The following is a 16,761-nucleotide window of genomic DNA, read 5'->3' on the forward strand; positions in this document are numbered from 1 at the left end:
GTCTTCCTAACCCCAATCCACCCCGAAGTCCAGGAGGATGAGGGAGTCTCTATGGGGATGTCAAGGAGACAGCCCCTGGACTGTAACAGCCCACAGACTCCAAAGGGCAGTGAAGCCTCTGAAAAGAGGCTGAGAAGGCATAACGTGCCATCTTTTCACATTTACAAGTTTTCTTACAAAAAGAAATAGCTCCCACCAGAAGTGATTTTACAGCTCAGTACGGTGTAGTCTTCTCACTTCTTCTTTGCTGCAGAAAGATGTTTTATGGAAATGCAAAGGTGTCAGGTTTTACCCTAATTAGCTACTCTCTAAAAAATGTATAATTCACATCTTAAATTGCCTAATGAAGATGGGTGGCTTCTAGGAACAAAGACTAATTGAGCTCCTTAATAAAATAAAAATAAAAAATCTTAATAAGCCAGTACGCAAATAATCAAAACAAAAGCTCCCAAGAAATCAATCGACACATTCATCCCGTTCTTTAATCTGGCAGACTGGAGATGAGCACTGCAGAACCACGCAAAGCCAGTACTGGACTACCCCCCGAAGCCTTCCTTCCTGGAAGGAAACACAAAGATGACAACAGTTTCTCTCACATCCTCCACGCGATCAGCTGAAATCCACCCACCCGGCAACCCTCAGATATGTGTTTCTAATGTGATCAAAACGAATTTAAAAGTCATTCCGTGCTAAGCAAAAAGTTCAGCGAGATGGAAATTACTAAAAGAGAAGCCGTGAGCAGCAAGTGACTAATTGCCACTTGGAGAAATATCGTCGGTAATGTGCTCCTGCTCCATTTCCCTGGCTCTGAGGGAAGCAGAGTTAAGAAGCTACATCTTGAGAATCGCTAGGGAAACCACACACTGTTTCAGGGCCACGTCTTCGTGTCTGGTGTCTATCACGCCATCAAAGAAAACGGGGATGAAAGGAACGGCCCTCGACACTCATTTTCCTGTTCTTCCTCCTTAATAAAGATACTCTCAACCAAGAAACCCAACTGGTCACAGAAATTTTTAATAAGTTGATTGGCTCAATACGTTTATTTGCCCTTAAAACATTTTATCATAGGACCTCCCTGGTGGCGCAGTGGTTAAGAATCCGGCTGCCAATGCAGGGCACACGGGTTCGAGCCCTGCTCCGGGAGGGTCCCACATGCCACAGAGCAACTAAGCCTGTGCGCCACAACTACCGAACCTGCGCTCTAGAGCCCGTGTGCCACAACTACTGAGCCTGTGAGCCACAACTACTGAGCCCACGTGCCACAACTACTGAGCCCATGTGCCTAGAGCCCGAGCTCCGCAACAAGAGAAGCCACCACAATGAGAAGCCCGAGGACCGTAATGATGAGTAGCCCCTGCTCGCCGCAACGAGAGAAAGCCCACGTGCAGCAACGAATACCCAACGCAGCCTAAATAAATAAATAAATTTATTTTTTAAAAAGTTATATCACTATCACATTCATAATTCTGAAGGGAAAAAGAACTCAGTTCTTCAAAATGAACCCTGCCAAAAGCCAAGAAAACCACATTTTAGGATTTTGGGGTTTTTGTTTTGTTTTTTTAAAGAGCATTTCTACTAACCCAAGATCTTCCTTTTATTATGGGGTAACTTTAATCCCACTTAAAGGGTTGGGGGGAGAGTACATTTTAGTTTCATTCTAAAGAAATGCCTTGGGGACTTCCCTGGTGGTCCAGTGGTTGGGACTTTGCCTTCCAATGCAGGGGGTGCAGGTTCGATCCCTGGTCAGGGAACTAAGATCCCACATGCCTCGCAGCCAAAAAACCAAAACATAATACAGAAGCAATATTGTAACAAATTCAATAAAGACTTTAAAAATGGTCCACATCCAAAAAATCTTAAAAAGAAAGAAAGAAAGAAATGCCTTGGGTGTGTGTGGGAGGTGGGGGGATTGGAGGAAGGTGGTCCAAAGGTACAAACTTGCAGTTATAAGTAAGTACTAGGGATATAACATGACTATGGCTAACCCTGCTGTAGAACACATAGGAAAGTCGTTAAGGGAACAGGTCCTAAGAATTCTCATAACAAGGAGAAATCTTTTTTCTTTATTCTGTCTCTATGGGATGATGGATGTTAACTAAACCTGTCGTGGTAATCGTTTCACAATATATGTAAATCAAACCATCCTGTTGTACAACTTAAACTTATACAGTGATGTATGTCAATGATTTCTCAATAAAACTAGGAAAAAACGGCTGCACAATTAAAGACAAAAAATAAATAAAAGAAGAAAGCAAGCCAAAGAAATGCCTTCATATTGCCAGCCTTCGGCCAACCCAATGGAGATTTATATCAACAGGACGTGAGCTAGACCCAAAAAGGCTTATCTGGAAAAGCTGCACGTGACTTGCAGGCCGTTTCAGAGCGCCTTCACGTCACTGCATACTGTTCGGCATTTGCCGCTGGCTCCTGCGTTTCCATTCTCCCCGCCAAGCCTTACCGATCCACAAGCCACCACTTCAGTGTCTTAGGGGAGCACAACTGGGAAGGAACCGTGTTAAGAATCCTTTCGTAATGCCAGTAACCCTCCCCCTTGTTTATTTATTCTATTTATTCTGTTTTTGTTGGCAAACTAGATAAAAGAGGGGGCGGGACACACACAACCATCAAAATAAGACTTGATGAAAAGTGCTCTAAACTTTAGCCATCCTTCCTACCCAATGTGTTTCCAATGGTCATTACTTTTTCTGAATCAGGGAAAATTAAACTCACGAGACCTACCCCTCCTATTTCACAAAATACTGACACTTTTATACTGGTCGTCAAGGTGAAGTGTGATTAAGTGCAAAACAATAAATAGGTCTGTAATGATGGGAAAGCGCGATCATGTTCACGGGTGAAACTTCTTTCAGTTCTGAACTCAGGGCCCCTAGGCTCCCTTGATTCTTGGTCTGTGATGCATGGCCAACTGGGGCAGGATGCAATGAGTACAGTAATAGAGGCAGGTTCAAAAAATATCATGGGAACTCATAAAAGAGTGATCAAATCTTTTGGGGATGTAGGGGTTCAAGTGATTTGGGGGCTGATCAAGGAAAAAGATATGAACACGAGAGACCCACGACAAGCTTTACTGGGAAGGGATGTCCCTCACAGCAGGAGACCAACCAGAGGCTTGGCTCAGGGTCCACCATTCAGAAGCGGGGGAGGACGAGGGAACTCCTGAGGAGGCTTACTTGTCTAAGGGATGCCATTCAGCAGCAGCCGGGGGAGTCTTTGAGTCACAGAGTTCCAAAGGGCAGTAGCAGCTTGGGGTTTTAGAACCACATAGCTCCATCTTACCAACGACCAACAGATGCTGGGTGCAGTTTCACAGGGTATGCAAAGCAGGCAGACAGACCCTAAATGGCTAAAAATCTGCTTGCCTGGCCTATTTTTAAAGCAACTGGATGTGTAAAAGTTTGCATTTGGCACCAGCAGGTTTTTGAGCTCAATGGGTCTCAGCCTGCAGTGGAGAAATAAAAACCTTGGGGCCAATACACAGTGGCCATCTTTGGCTCATTTACAAAACAGGACGGGGAGGGGTGAATCCTCATAGAGGAGGCTGTGAACTAGACCCTGAAGGAAAACTTTGCTGGTCAAAAAGGCAAGGGAAGGTACTCTTGGCAGAAGGAACTGCAAAGGCAAAGGCACAGACATGGTGACATGGCGAACATCCAGGGCTTGCTGTTCAAGTCAACAAGACAGGCGTGAAAGGCGATTAGTGGGGCTGGAAGCCAGGGCATGAGGAAAGGAGGTGGCCAGAGAAAGGCCAGAAAGAAATGAGTCCAACACATGACGTGAAGCTTGAGCACCAGTTCTGGAGACCAATTCTGATTTCACTACTTTTTAGCAGGTGTCATGAGGTAGATTACCTAAACTCCCTAGCCTCCATTTCTTCTGCTGTAAAAGAGGATTACACAGAATACCTACTGGGCTTCCCTGGTGACACAGTGGTTAAGAATCCACCTGCCAATGCAGGGGACACAGGTTCAAGCCCTGGTCCGGGAAGATCCCACATGCCACAGAGCAAATGAGGCCGTGCCACAACCGCTGAGTCTGCACTCTAGAGCCCACGAGCCACAACTACTGAAGCCCGCATGCCTAGAACCTGTGCTCCGCAACAAGAGAAGCCACCGCAATGAGAAGCCCACGCACCTCAACGAAGAGTAGCCCCCGCTCGCCGCAATTAGAGAAAGCCCGCACCCAGCAACAAAGACCCAACTCAACCAAAAATAAATAATATATTAAAAAAAAAAAAAAGAATACCTACCATCATGCTAACTATTCTGCCTGTTATTGACACACCAGCAGACAACCATAGTAATGGCCTGGCCTTGGACCCCATGCCAAGGAAGGCTGACTCTGTGCCACTGATTGCAATGGAAAGAAGTGACTATCTATAACCAAGAACGTGACCCAGCCAGACCTATGCTGGGAGAACACACATGGGATGGGGGAGAGGCGGGAGGCAGGAAAACTGGGAGACTACTGCACCAGTCCTGGCAAGGGATGCTGAAGGACTGACTAGAACAGTAACAGAAGGAACATAATGGAGAGGAATTACCAAGAGATTTCTCAGGGAGCATCAATGGGGGCTGAGAGGAGAAATAGATGAGCGAGAGTTAAAAAAAGATGATGACATCAATGCTTCTGTCCGAAGATATCCCAGTCCCTTGTCTCCATGGCCCATCATATTTAAAGATAAGTGACTTGGTAGAAAGAAGCAAGGTTATAATCTTGGCACAATTCCTCCTAGGAGAAAAAATGTCACTTTCTGACACGGTATTTTTTAAAGGAGGAGACAAATGATGGAGGTGAGATGTGGTTCATGGAAACCATGAAGGCTAGCCAGAGCTCCGTTAAATTAGCCTCACTGAGATTTATAGCAGGGAAGTGGCATCCATCTTCCTCAAGACTTTGGACTTTGAGTCCAAAGTCCATGTGATTTCTCAATGAACCACCTCTACCAGAAAAGACTATTGCAGAGCATTTAAATCATGAATAAGGGTCTACGGAAAAAAATCCCCTCATTCTTTTTAAGTGCTTCTGAATTAAAAGAAACTCGGCTTCCACATCCTGCCAGGGACAAGGATTTTGAGCCTGTTGCATCTTGGAATCCCCAAAGGAGAGTCAGGAGGCTGGACAGCGAGACTAATGCCATGAGAAGAATTCCATGGAGATTCAAGGCATCTTCAGTACAGGCCCACAAACATGTGAGTGGAAGTGGTTAAAAATAAAACAAATTCTTAACCTACATTTAAAGGTAGTTAGACTTTTTTCTTCGTTTCATCAACTTTTCCTGCAATATTTTAATTAAGCTGCCAAATGGATTATTAAGATTGTATCTAGTCTCCCCTATTCCTAAATCGTCAATGTCTTCACCAGCTTCAATATCAATTTCTGTCACACAGATATTGGAGGGCTGTGGTTACACTGCCAACCTCTAGGTATAAAAAGGGGTCAGAAGGGCTTCCCTGGTGGCGCAGTGGTTGAGAGTCCGCCTGCGGATGCAGGGAACACGGGTTCATGCCCCGGTCCGGGAAGATCCCACATGCCGCAGAGCGACTGGGCCTGTGAGCCATGGCCTCTGAGCCTGCGCTCCACAATGGGAGAGGCCACAACAGTGAGAGGCCCGCGTACCACACACACACACACAAAGGGGGTCAGAAGTACAAGGACATGGAACAAATTGTGCAATGGAACAAAGTACAAGCCAAGATGGTCTAAAATGGAAAATAAGGGGCAAATTAGTACATGAGTTCACGGAGGATGATCTTATAGGCTAAGATCAGAAATGATGACCGTGATGACTGTGGTAATGACGGCGGTGGTGGTGATAATAACTAACATTTATTCAACACCTAACTCTTGAACAGAAACTGCCAGTCATTCCCTAGTATCCAATCTCTCTTTTTTACATAGTAATAGAGCTTTTAGTTAGGTACCAGCTAAAGACTAAAATTTCCCTAACTCACTTTTGAATAATGTGGTCATATAACTAAGCTCTCACCAATGGGATGAGACAGTGGGCGACCTTCAGACCACACCCTCCACTTCCCTTTTCCCCTTCCTGGCTGGAAGAAAATGATGGCAGGAACTAAAGCAGCCACCTTGGACCATGAGATAGAAGGCACATATTAAGGACAGCAATGCAAAAAGGTAAAAGAAGCTTACCCTGATCATTGTGGGACTTCTATAAGCCTCCTGGGCCCTCCACCCTGGCCATATTTCAGAGAGAAATTAACTTTCATTTTTTTGAAGCAATTATTATTTTGAGCCTCTCAAAACAGCTGAACTGATAAAACTCTGTGCCAGGTATAATGCTATATACTTTACATGCATTATCTCATTATCTAATTTATAGGGCATATGCAGCCCTATAAAGTAGGTACCATGGTTATCTTCATTTTGCCATGGAGGACACTGGGGCCCAGAGGGACAAATCACTTGTTAAGCAAATGGCAGGGCCTGACTGAACAAGGCAGCCAAATTCCACAGGTTAGAATGACACCTCCATGCACAGAGAACTATATTAAATATCTTATAATAACCTATAATGGAAAAGAATTTGAAAAAGTATATCTATCTCTCTCTCTATATATATAATAAAACTGAATCACTTTGCCGCACACCTGAAGCTAACACAACATTGTAAACTATACTTCAATAAAAAAGAAAAAAATATATATATGTATATAACACCTCCCTGCCACACAACCAGTCAACCTGAACCAAGGAAGGAATCTGACCAACTTCCAAAGACTGAGGCCAGCCTTAAGCTCTCCAGCCAAGGGGGAGTGGCCACAACTCCTTGGCTGCCCTTGGCCATTTCAGTCTCTGGGGGATCAGCCTGCCCTTTGCCTCCTTCCCCAGATTCAAGGAAGCTTAGTTAGAGACTCTGCCACCTCTCCATTTAAATCTCATTTCCTCTGCAGGGTTGATCTGAGCACTACAGTGAAACAGGAGTGCTGCTGAAGTGCTGCAGACACAGCTATTTCTTCACGTAAGTTGGGTCTCTCAATGCTAGACTGAGGTCCTCTAAGCCCAGCGACAGGCTTATTGCATTTCTACACTTCTTTAATCTTCTCACTTCCCTTCCAAAGGTACGTGCGGTTCCCGTCAGTGGTACAATTGAGAAAGAATTGCAAAGTCAGTCCCGGGGACACAGCAGCACAAGGAAATGCTGTCAAGTGCACTCAATCGAAAAACAGCTAAGTCGTCATTCTTCTTTCACCAGTTTTCAAAGTCAAGTACAACTAAGAAGTCCCAAGAGTAGGGGCTTCCCTGGTGGCGCAGTGGTTGAGAGTCTGCCTGCTGATGCAGGGGACATGGGTTCGTGCCCCGGTCCGGGAAGATCCCACATGCCGCAGAGCGGCTGGGCCCGTGAGCCATGGCCGCTGAGCCTTGCACGTCCAGAGCCTGTGCTCTGCGACGGGAGAGGCCACCACAATGAGAGGCCCGCGTACCACAAAAAAAAAAAAAAAAGTCCCAAGAGTACCAACAGTGAGGAGTGAATTTAAAATTCTATCTGAAAGGAAAAGCAGCACAGAGGCTGGTTCACTCGCTAACTTTTCTTAGGACCTGACAAAGTATCAGAAATTTCTCCAGGTCTCAGTTTCCACATCCAAAAAGTGGCAGGGAGAAGAGCCAGCTCCCCAAGCGGCAGGCTGCCCAGGGAATTAATGACAGTTCTAGTGAACAGAGCTTTCACTGAAAGCAATTCCTCCCTACATTTTCAAATGAAGAGTGAGTTCAAGGAGGTTTCACTTTCTCACCAGTTTCACGGAAATTTTGCTATACGATTGAGCATCTTCAGAAAATTCTGCTTTGGGTATCAAGTCCTGCCGGCAAGGACCTGGAAGCCTTTAACATTCGGATCTTCTTGCTCACAGCTAAGGCCACACCATCCTCTAGGGAAAGTTGGCTCAAGTTTACTCGAAAGGGTGTCGGGATGGTTAGATGAGGTACATGCTCATCTGGCATAGAGAACATGCACGATCAACACTAGCTAAAATTACTGATTTTATCATTGTCACCTGGGGACACACCTGTGGGGAGCTAGCAACACTCCTCAGAGAATCAAGGTTTATCAACTCTTCTAATACAGTACAAAGGTTGGGGAACGAGGGCTTCCTAAGAAAATGGTTTATCTTAACTGATTCAGTAAATATTGACTAACTACCAGGTTCAGAGCTGCATGTTAGGGAGAAGAGATAAACAAAATCTGTACCCTCAAGGTTCTCAGAATCTAACGTGGGAAAGAGACAAAACAACAGACAAGTACAGAATGATTGATAAAGCTGCAGGTGAGGTAAGCGCCGGTGCTACAGAAGTATTGGGGGCGGAGATCCAAGCGTGTGGGGACAGAGAGGGGTGGGCTAACAGGGCCTCACAGGGCAGTTGGCCCTTGAATTTAGCTGAAGGATCCATAGTTCATCAGGCAGGGGAGAAAGGCGGACAGAAGCCAGAAAACAAAGGACCTTCTGTGACATTCCTTGGGGTTGGAAATTTATCCCCCAGCCAAACGTAGCCGGTGTGTATGAGTTTGGTAGGGCTGCCATAACAAAATACCAACTGGATGGCTTAAATCACAGAAGTGTACTGTCTCACAGTTTTGCAGGCTAAAAATCCAAGAACTAGGTCGTGGTAGGGTTGGTTTCTCCTGAGGCCTCTCTCCTTGGCTTGTAGACGGCTGCTTTCTCCCTGTGTGTCCACACGGCCTTACCTCTGCAAGCATGCAGGTCTGTGTCCTAATCTCTTCTTATTAGGACACCAGTCAGATTGGATTAGGGCCCACCTGTACGCCCTTCTTTTATCTTAATCACCTCTTTGAAGACTCCATCTCCAAATACAGTCACATTCCGAGGTCTTGCGGGTTAGGACTTCAGCATATGAATTTCGGGAGGTACCAATTCAACCCCTAACACCATGAAAGGAGCTGTAAGGGGAGAGTGACATCAACAGGTTTTCACTGGATGAAGACCACTCTGCTGGTGGTGAAGAGAATGGAAGTTGGAGAGAACCTCGAGGCAGACAGGACACCGACGAGACAATGCAGGGACCAAACCCGGGCATGTGTTTAGCTGGAACTTGGTTGGTTTGTTCAAGACACAATCTCTTCTTACCCAGGGTAAATCCCTGCTGTCCTCTGCTGGGAGGAGTTTTCCCATCCATGTGGATTCAATTCTCTTCTTGGACCCACTGCTCCAGCACGTTCCCAGACTGGGCCTGATCACCCACCACCAATACCTGCCAGGGTCTGGGGGGCCCCAGAAGCTAAACAAACAGTGGTCTGGGGAACAGGAATAAAAACAATGCTGCAGTGTCTTCCAAATACAAGCTGGGAGCCTGGGGACCCAATGCCTGAAAGTGAACCCTTCAGAAGAACAAGAACTCTGGTGTCCCCAGCTGCCCCTTGGAGGCCCCAGTAACAAGCGCCCCTTACAAATAAAGCCCCGGCAGGAAACCCATTAACACCTCACAGGGGCAAACCTCAGGGCCCATAGGAGAAACTTCAAAAGACATCCCAGCAGCGCAAAACGCCAGAAACTCATCAATCAAGTACGCCATCCCAGGAAGTAGCCAGCTGACTTGGGGAGAGAAGTCAAGCACATAAATTAAGGGTCCCTGAGCCGCCATATGCCTCTGGATTTATTACCATGGAGGCCAACTGTGCTCCTTAAAGTTTAAAAAGGATCAAGGCCTCTATAAACAGTATATAGAACTACCTTCCATGGGAAACAAAACAAAACAAAACACCAAGAGAAACCCCCCTCCTCTCTCTCTCTTTTTTTTTTTACGAAAACGATCCTTTTGTGAAAAGAATTTCCACTACACCGAACCCTTTGCCTCAAGTGTTACTATGAAATCCAACTTGCTAGTTGGCCCTTTAAAAAATACGTCCGCTACAATCACCAATTGCCTTTTGATTTGTTGAAATTAATTTCAGAAATTTCACCTGAGTAGGTGACCCACCTGAATGATACTAACAGCTCAGGCCTGTTAGCTGAAAATCTATGACACTGCTCAGGGGCTTAAAGCTCTCTCACCTCCCCGCTCTCTACAGGCACAAACACTCACCAGCCCTTTAGCTGCAAAAAGAGCTAGCTCACCATTCATGCCCGTCACACCAAAGATGCAAAAAGGGGCTATAGGAGAAGCATTACGTTAATATTTCTCAGGGGGTTTTTAGCTGTGTAAAACCAAAAGGCATCATGTATCCCATTTCCACCGCTAAAACCTCAAGTTGCCCAGATTTATATATACATATTTGGAACGACCCCCTTTTCTCCTAATAATCATCAAAAAGCTAGACTTTCCAGGGCATTTACTACAGGCCAGGCCTGTGCTAAACACTTGGCAAATCTTTGCTCTCACTTCAGCCTCACAATAATCCTCTCGGGTGAATACCGTCGCTATTCCCATTTTACAAAGAGGGAAACTGAGGCTCAGAGAGATGAAGAAACTTGCCCAAGGTCACACAGGTAGAGAGCAGCAAAATGGAGATCCAAACCCAGGTTGGTCAGATTCCAAGTCTATGCTCTGAATCACTAATTGTAATGGCATGTCCCTGTGCTAATTTGAAAGACGGAACTCTCTGCCACCCAACTGGCCTTCTAGTTTAATATATTCAGATGTTTTGCACTTAAGTTTACCCAAGGCTGAAAAAGCAATTTTGAATATCATACATGATGAGGCTTTTTAAAAAGCTTTTAAGAATTCCAATGGGTACCTTACTACATTTTTGCTGTCCTAAGATTTGGTCTTTTTTTTCTGGATTATGATTTCTTCCCTCTTTTTCTGTTTAATAATATAAGCACTTACACTATGCTTAGAGCTATGCAAAACATGAAATCCAACCAGAACTTGGGTTTATAAAAACAAGCAAGAATGTCACGATGGTTACATGCCGTTCTTTGTTCAAAAGAGATGAGAACCAAAACAAAATAAAAATAGGTATGTGTCAAATAAGAATTTGACTTAGGGCTTCCCTGGTGGCGCAGTGGTTGAGAGTCTGCCTGCCGATGCAGGGGACACGGGTTCGTGCCCCGGTCCGGGAGGATCCCACATGCCGCGGAGCGGCTGGGCCCGTGAGCCATGGCCGCTGAGCCTGCACGTCAGGAGCCTGTGCTCCGCAACAGGAGAGACCACAACAGTGAGGCCCGTGTACCAAAAAAAAAAAAGAATTTGTCTTAAAATTTATGGAAAACATCCTGCACCCAAACTGCTGGTTCCTTGAGGACAAGGATCATGTCTTATGTTACTTCTTATCCCCAGAGCCTAGCACAGACTTGCACACAGTAATGCTTAAAAACCATCTGCCAAAATGGAGGATGGATGGATGGATGGACGGACAAAGAGATGCTTATTCCAATGCTTAAATACGAAAATTATCCGTAAGGAACTTATTCTCGCTCTGTTTGTATGTTTAAGATTGTTTCTGGCCAGATATATATTTTTCAACAGTCCACCTGGACTCATAAACAAATGACCCAGTTTCAGAGCCCACTAGCACAGTGACAGTAGGACCAAACGTGGGCGGCTTCTGACCTATGACCTTCCCCAAGGACAGGCAGACAGATGCCAGCAACTGCACTCTATAACTGCCCATTAACTAAACACATACTGAATGCAAATAATTTTTCTGGAAGGCAGCCCCATTTATCGGCACCAAAGCATATCTGTCATCCTCTCCCTGTGTCCTTCCCATTCGTCAGTCACCATAGTGGGAAGCAACAATTAGTAACAAGAAAGACACTTTGGGTCAATAACTACTCCAGAAAACAAGTCCTGCAGTGCCACTTGATTCTGATTGAGGAACAAAGAGAAAGAAACAATCCTCTAGCTTCTGTGAACACTGCAGCTCTGAGGCCGCTGGTCAGAGCCAGGGCTCACAGGCATCTATCTTCTCTCTCCAGCAACACAGCACAGGAGATGGACTTATAAAGATAGCCAGGGCGGGGGTGGGGACCCATGTGAGATTCCCAGAACACCCTTCTTCAAAGTGCCTGGGTGCAGCAGGGTTCCCAGGGCACTAGAAAGCAAAAAAAAAAAAAAAAAAAGAAACATACAAATAATTTGCCACGTTAAACACAGAGAGAAATAACAGCAAACAATCAGCAAAAATTCTGAGTAAATGCCAGGGTTCTAACAGGCAACAAAACATTCCTTACATTCCTTATACGAGAAGGTGACACCGCTCTGTGGTTTTATAAAACATCTTAACATACTATTTCATTTGGGAAAGCTAAGGACAGAAATATGAACACCCCTTTTAACCAGGAAGAGAACCATAGCTCACTTGATTAGGTTCAATTTCTTATCTCAGGTCATAGAACCAGGAAGGGGAAAGGGGCACGTTTTACACCCAACCATGATATATTTCTCATTGCTCAACAGAAACATTTCAAGGTCTCACGATAACTGCCAGGCTGTACTCAGGTAAGTTCCGAGCTGGGAACAGTTCCCATCTTTATGAAGTTTCCAGCCATGTAAGGGTTGGAGCCAGAATTTAAGCCGGCTTCCTTGACTCCACAAGCACCACGGTCCTGCAGGAGGTGATTACGAGTTCTCCCAGCACCCAGCCAGCCAGAGGAGGAGGGAGAGAAGGAGTGGGGGGTGGGTGGAGGGGCAAGGGAGACAGAGGAGAAACTCTACCCACACATCTCAACACAGATAGGAAACTGCAAGCTGACTGACTCCATCTTAAAGCTTTTATCTCAGAGACAGACCTCTGTGTCTAGCAAGTGAACCCAGGGGCACCAGAATAGAGACAATCCAGTTGACTTTCATGCTATGAAAAAGGCCTTTGTAGGAGCAAATTATCCATTTCCAGTTAGTCAAACACCACATCTTCTCTTACTAAACAATTTCTTATAATTGTCCCATTTCCCACCCAACGCATCCCAACCCATCGAAATAACTTGCTATGAAAAACAGAGCCCAAATCTAGCACCAATACATGGTCAGAATATTTAAACCCTCATATCATTTATACCACACCACCATATAGCCTTGGTCAAAGATGATTAGAAAAAAACCCACCCTGCAGAGGTTCCCAAACATGGCTGAGGGTCAAAAGAAGCACTAGGGGGCCTTTTTAAATGATGGAATGCAGGGCCCACCTCTAGGAATTTGAATGGGTGGGTGGTCTAGAGGGGCCCAGGTATCTGGTGCTGGGGGTGCTAGTGTCTGAAAGCACCCCGGTAACTGTGATGACTAGCCTGCTTGAAAACCCCTGCAATAGGCCTACACAGATCACTCTGGAGTGAAGGCTGTCTGGACAGCACCCACTGCAATGTGTAGACCCACCAAGCACCAAACACTGAGGGAGACATATTCCACACAAAGTATAATGTCAAGTCATCTTTACGACATCTTCAAGACTGGCACAAGACACCCATTTACAGATACGAAAACTGGGCCTCATTGTAATACAGTCGTCTCTCGGTTTCCGTGGGAATTGCTTCCAGAGCACCCCTACCCACACCCATGGATATCAAAATCCCCAGATGCTCAAGTACCTTACAGTCGGCCTACGTATCCGCGGATTCTGTATCTGCGATTCACCCACCCACAGATTCGACCCGGAACCTGCAAATATATACTGATTTGCCCAGGAGGTATGAATTCCCAGGCTTTCCCAAGAAAGCCTGCTCTGTGCTCCTACGATGCAGAGAAAAATCTTTGAGGAAAAGAGCCAGGGAGAGTATTAGAACACAGAGCCCATAAAAGTATTTGAGAGGCTAGTGCACATTCAGGGAACTTCTTGATTTAATTTCCTATTATTGATTAATAACACTGAGAAAGCAATGCTAGTGGAGACAGACATCCCAATTTTATCAGCTTCAGTAGAGTCAAATTTTCTGGGCATAGGGAGGGTGTGAAGATCCTATCTGGGATTTTACCACCAAGCAGGAACTGGGCCAAATAAGTCCATTCGCCTGCAGGGCAGCTCTGCAGGCCACAGCCTGGACGTCCCATGTAGCAGCCAGGAGAGGGATAAAGGCAGAAAATGCCCACCGGCAGGGAAACAGGATACCATTCTCCAGGTTGGGGGAGAGACAGCTGCATCTTAATCAGACAGTAGAGAAGACCCAAGCCCATTTCCCCTCAATGTCCAAAGAATCAGTCACCCAGGTCCCCGAGACGGGCAGAGTGGGGTACTCTGACACCCCCATGCAGGACATCGCCCTCCAGGATATCATCTCTGCCGGACCTTCCGGGGCAAAAGTCACAGCCTGCTTTGAAATTAGGCCAGGGCTAGGAGGAGTCAGGAGACAAAGGTTTCTATCTAGCCGCCCCACTGACTCAATGTTCTTGGGCAAGTCACTTCACTTTGGGCCTGAGTTTCCAAAATGCAAAGGGGGTATGAGACCATCTTTGAATCCCCTGTCAGCTCTGACAACATATGAAACCCAGACCACAGTAGCCACCAGGCTGGCAGGACAGTCGGGGGTTGGGGGGGTGTTCCCAAGATTCTGAGCATAGGAAAGCTGTAGGAGGGAGAAAACCACCCTGCTTGAAATCGGACTGCAGTGCTCACCAGTGGCAGATATGCATTGCCGTATGCATGTGGATAAGAAGAAAGTGGTTACATAGGAAAAGGAAAGGGTAGAAATCCAGAGAAAAATAACGTCTGCCTTACAGATGGCCAAGGCCATGAAAAAATGCTCAACATCAGTCAGAATGGCCATCATTAAAAACTACAAACAACAAATGCTGGAAAGGATGTGGAAAAAAGGGAACCCTCCCATGCCGTTGGTGGAAATGTAAGTTGGTACAGCCACTATGGAAAACAGTATGGAGGTTCCTCAAAAAACGAAAAATAGAGTTACCATATGATCCAGCAATCTCACTCCTGGGCATATATCCAGACAAAACTCTAATTCAAAAAGACACATGCACCCCAATGTTCATAGCAGTACTATTCACAATAGCCAAGACAGGGAAACAACCTAAATGTCAACTGACAGATGAATGGATAAAGAAGATGTGGTACATATATACAATGGAATACTACTCAGCCATAAAAAAGAATGAAATAATGCCATTTGCAGCAACATGGATGGACCTAGAGATGATCATACTAAGTGAAGTAAGTCAGACAGAGAACGACAAATACCATATGAGATCACTTACACGTGGAATCTAAAATATGACACAAATGAACCTATCTACAAAATAGAAACAGACTCACGGACATAGAGAACAGACTATGGTTGCCAAGGTGGAGGGGAGAGGGGAGGGATGGATTGCGAGCTTGGGATTAGCAGACACAAACTTACAGAATGGATAAACAACAAGGTTCTACTGTATAGCACAGGGAACTATATGCAATATCCTGTGATAAACCATAATGGAAAAGAATATTTAAAAAAAGAATGTATAGGGCTTCCCTGGTGGTACAGTGGTTAAGAATCTGCCTGCCAATGCAGGGGCACAGGTTCGAGCCCTGGCCCAGGAAGATCCCGCATGCCGTGGAGCAACTAAGCCCGTGAGCCACAACTACTGAGCCTGAGGCTCTAGAGCCCGCAAGCCACAACTACTGAAGCCCGCGCACCTAGAGCCCGTGCTGCACAAGAGAAGCCACCGCAATGAGAAGCCCGTGCACCGGAATAAAGAGTAGCCCCCACTCGCTGCAACTAGAGAAAGCCCGCGCGCAGCAACGAAGACCCAACACAGCCAAAAATAAAATTAACTAATTTAAAAAAAAAAGAAAGCCTTTCTTGGAAAGCATTCTGGGGCTTAATAACTTAAAAAAAGAAGAATGTACATATATATATATGTATGTATAACTGAATCACTTTGCTGTATACAGCAGAAATTAACACAACATTGTAAAACACTTATACTTCAATTAAAGAAAAAAAAAGAATGTTTGCCTTAAAGTTCCCCCAGACTTGAAGATAAAAAGAATGTTTGCCTTAAAGTTCCCCCAGACTTGAAGCTAATGGTAAATCTCCAAATCTTCCTCTGTAGGTCTCCAAGTCCAACTACTCACTGAATAAATATATATGAGCAACTGCACTGGGGGTAGGGGACACTGAGATCAACTATGATCAATATTATTATTATGACTACTATTATTTAATCAAATCAACTGGGGGGAAAAAGACGTCTAATTAAGTGATGCCAAGATTCCTTTAATAGATGAATAAAAGTCCACCAGCAAGATTCGGAACATGTCCATCTCTTTCCCCCTTGACTCACATATTCCAAAGGAATATCAGGCAGTTGACTTCAAAACAAAAGGCCCACAGCCTCCAAGGCCCGAAAACGCAAGGGGAGACGCAGGTACCAGGGGCAGTAGATTGTTCGACTTCCCGAGCAGAGACAAGCCAAGGTCAAGGGCTCTCAAGGGAATTCAAAACCTCCCCCTCCGATGCTCAGAGCCCAGGACAGATTTAGTTCCAGCCACAGAAGACTTTGCCACACTGGCTCGATGCACACAGCTGTCCTCTGCCAGGGCCATGCCCCGGGAAAAAGATCCTATCTCGGAACAAAACTAGTACACCCTAACTAAGAATCTCCTTCAAGTGCTTTGGAATGTCAGGCAACGGAACCATCTGTCTTCCAGTAAACTCGGAGTTTAAAAAAAAAAAAAAAAAAAGCAAAAAACCCCACAACTGGCTAAGTAGTAGCAGCGGTAGTACTCCTGCTAACTACCAGCCATGAACTAACTAGCCCTGCTTATTACTAACAACCACTACAACTACTCTGCTGACATGATCTCCACTAACCATTAGGCTATACTGCTTCTCA

The 16,761-nt window shown here is 45.4% G+C and overlaps 1 protein-coding gene across 11 annotated transcripts in view; it reads right to left on the reverse strand.

Moving 5' to 3' along the window:
• CHST11 (carbohydrate sulfotransferase 11) overlaps positions 1-16,761 on the reverse strand; it is a 287,104-nt gene that overhangs the window by 212,163 nt on the left and 58,180 nt on the right. The window lies entirely within an intron of this gene.

The sequence above is a fragment of the Phocoena sinus genome, chromosome 10, assembly GCF_008692025.1.
Source record: "Phocoena sinus isolate mPhoSin1 chromosome 10, mPhoSin1.pri, whole genome shotgun sequence".
NCBI classification, from domain to species: Eukaryota; Metazoa; Chordata; class Mammalia; order Artiodactyla; family Phocoenidae; genus Phocoena; species Phocoena sinus.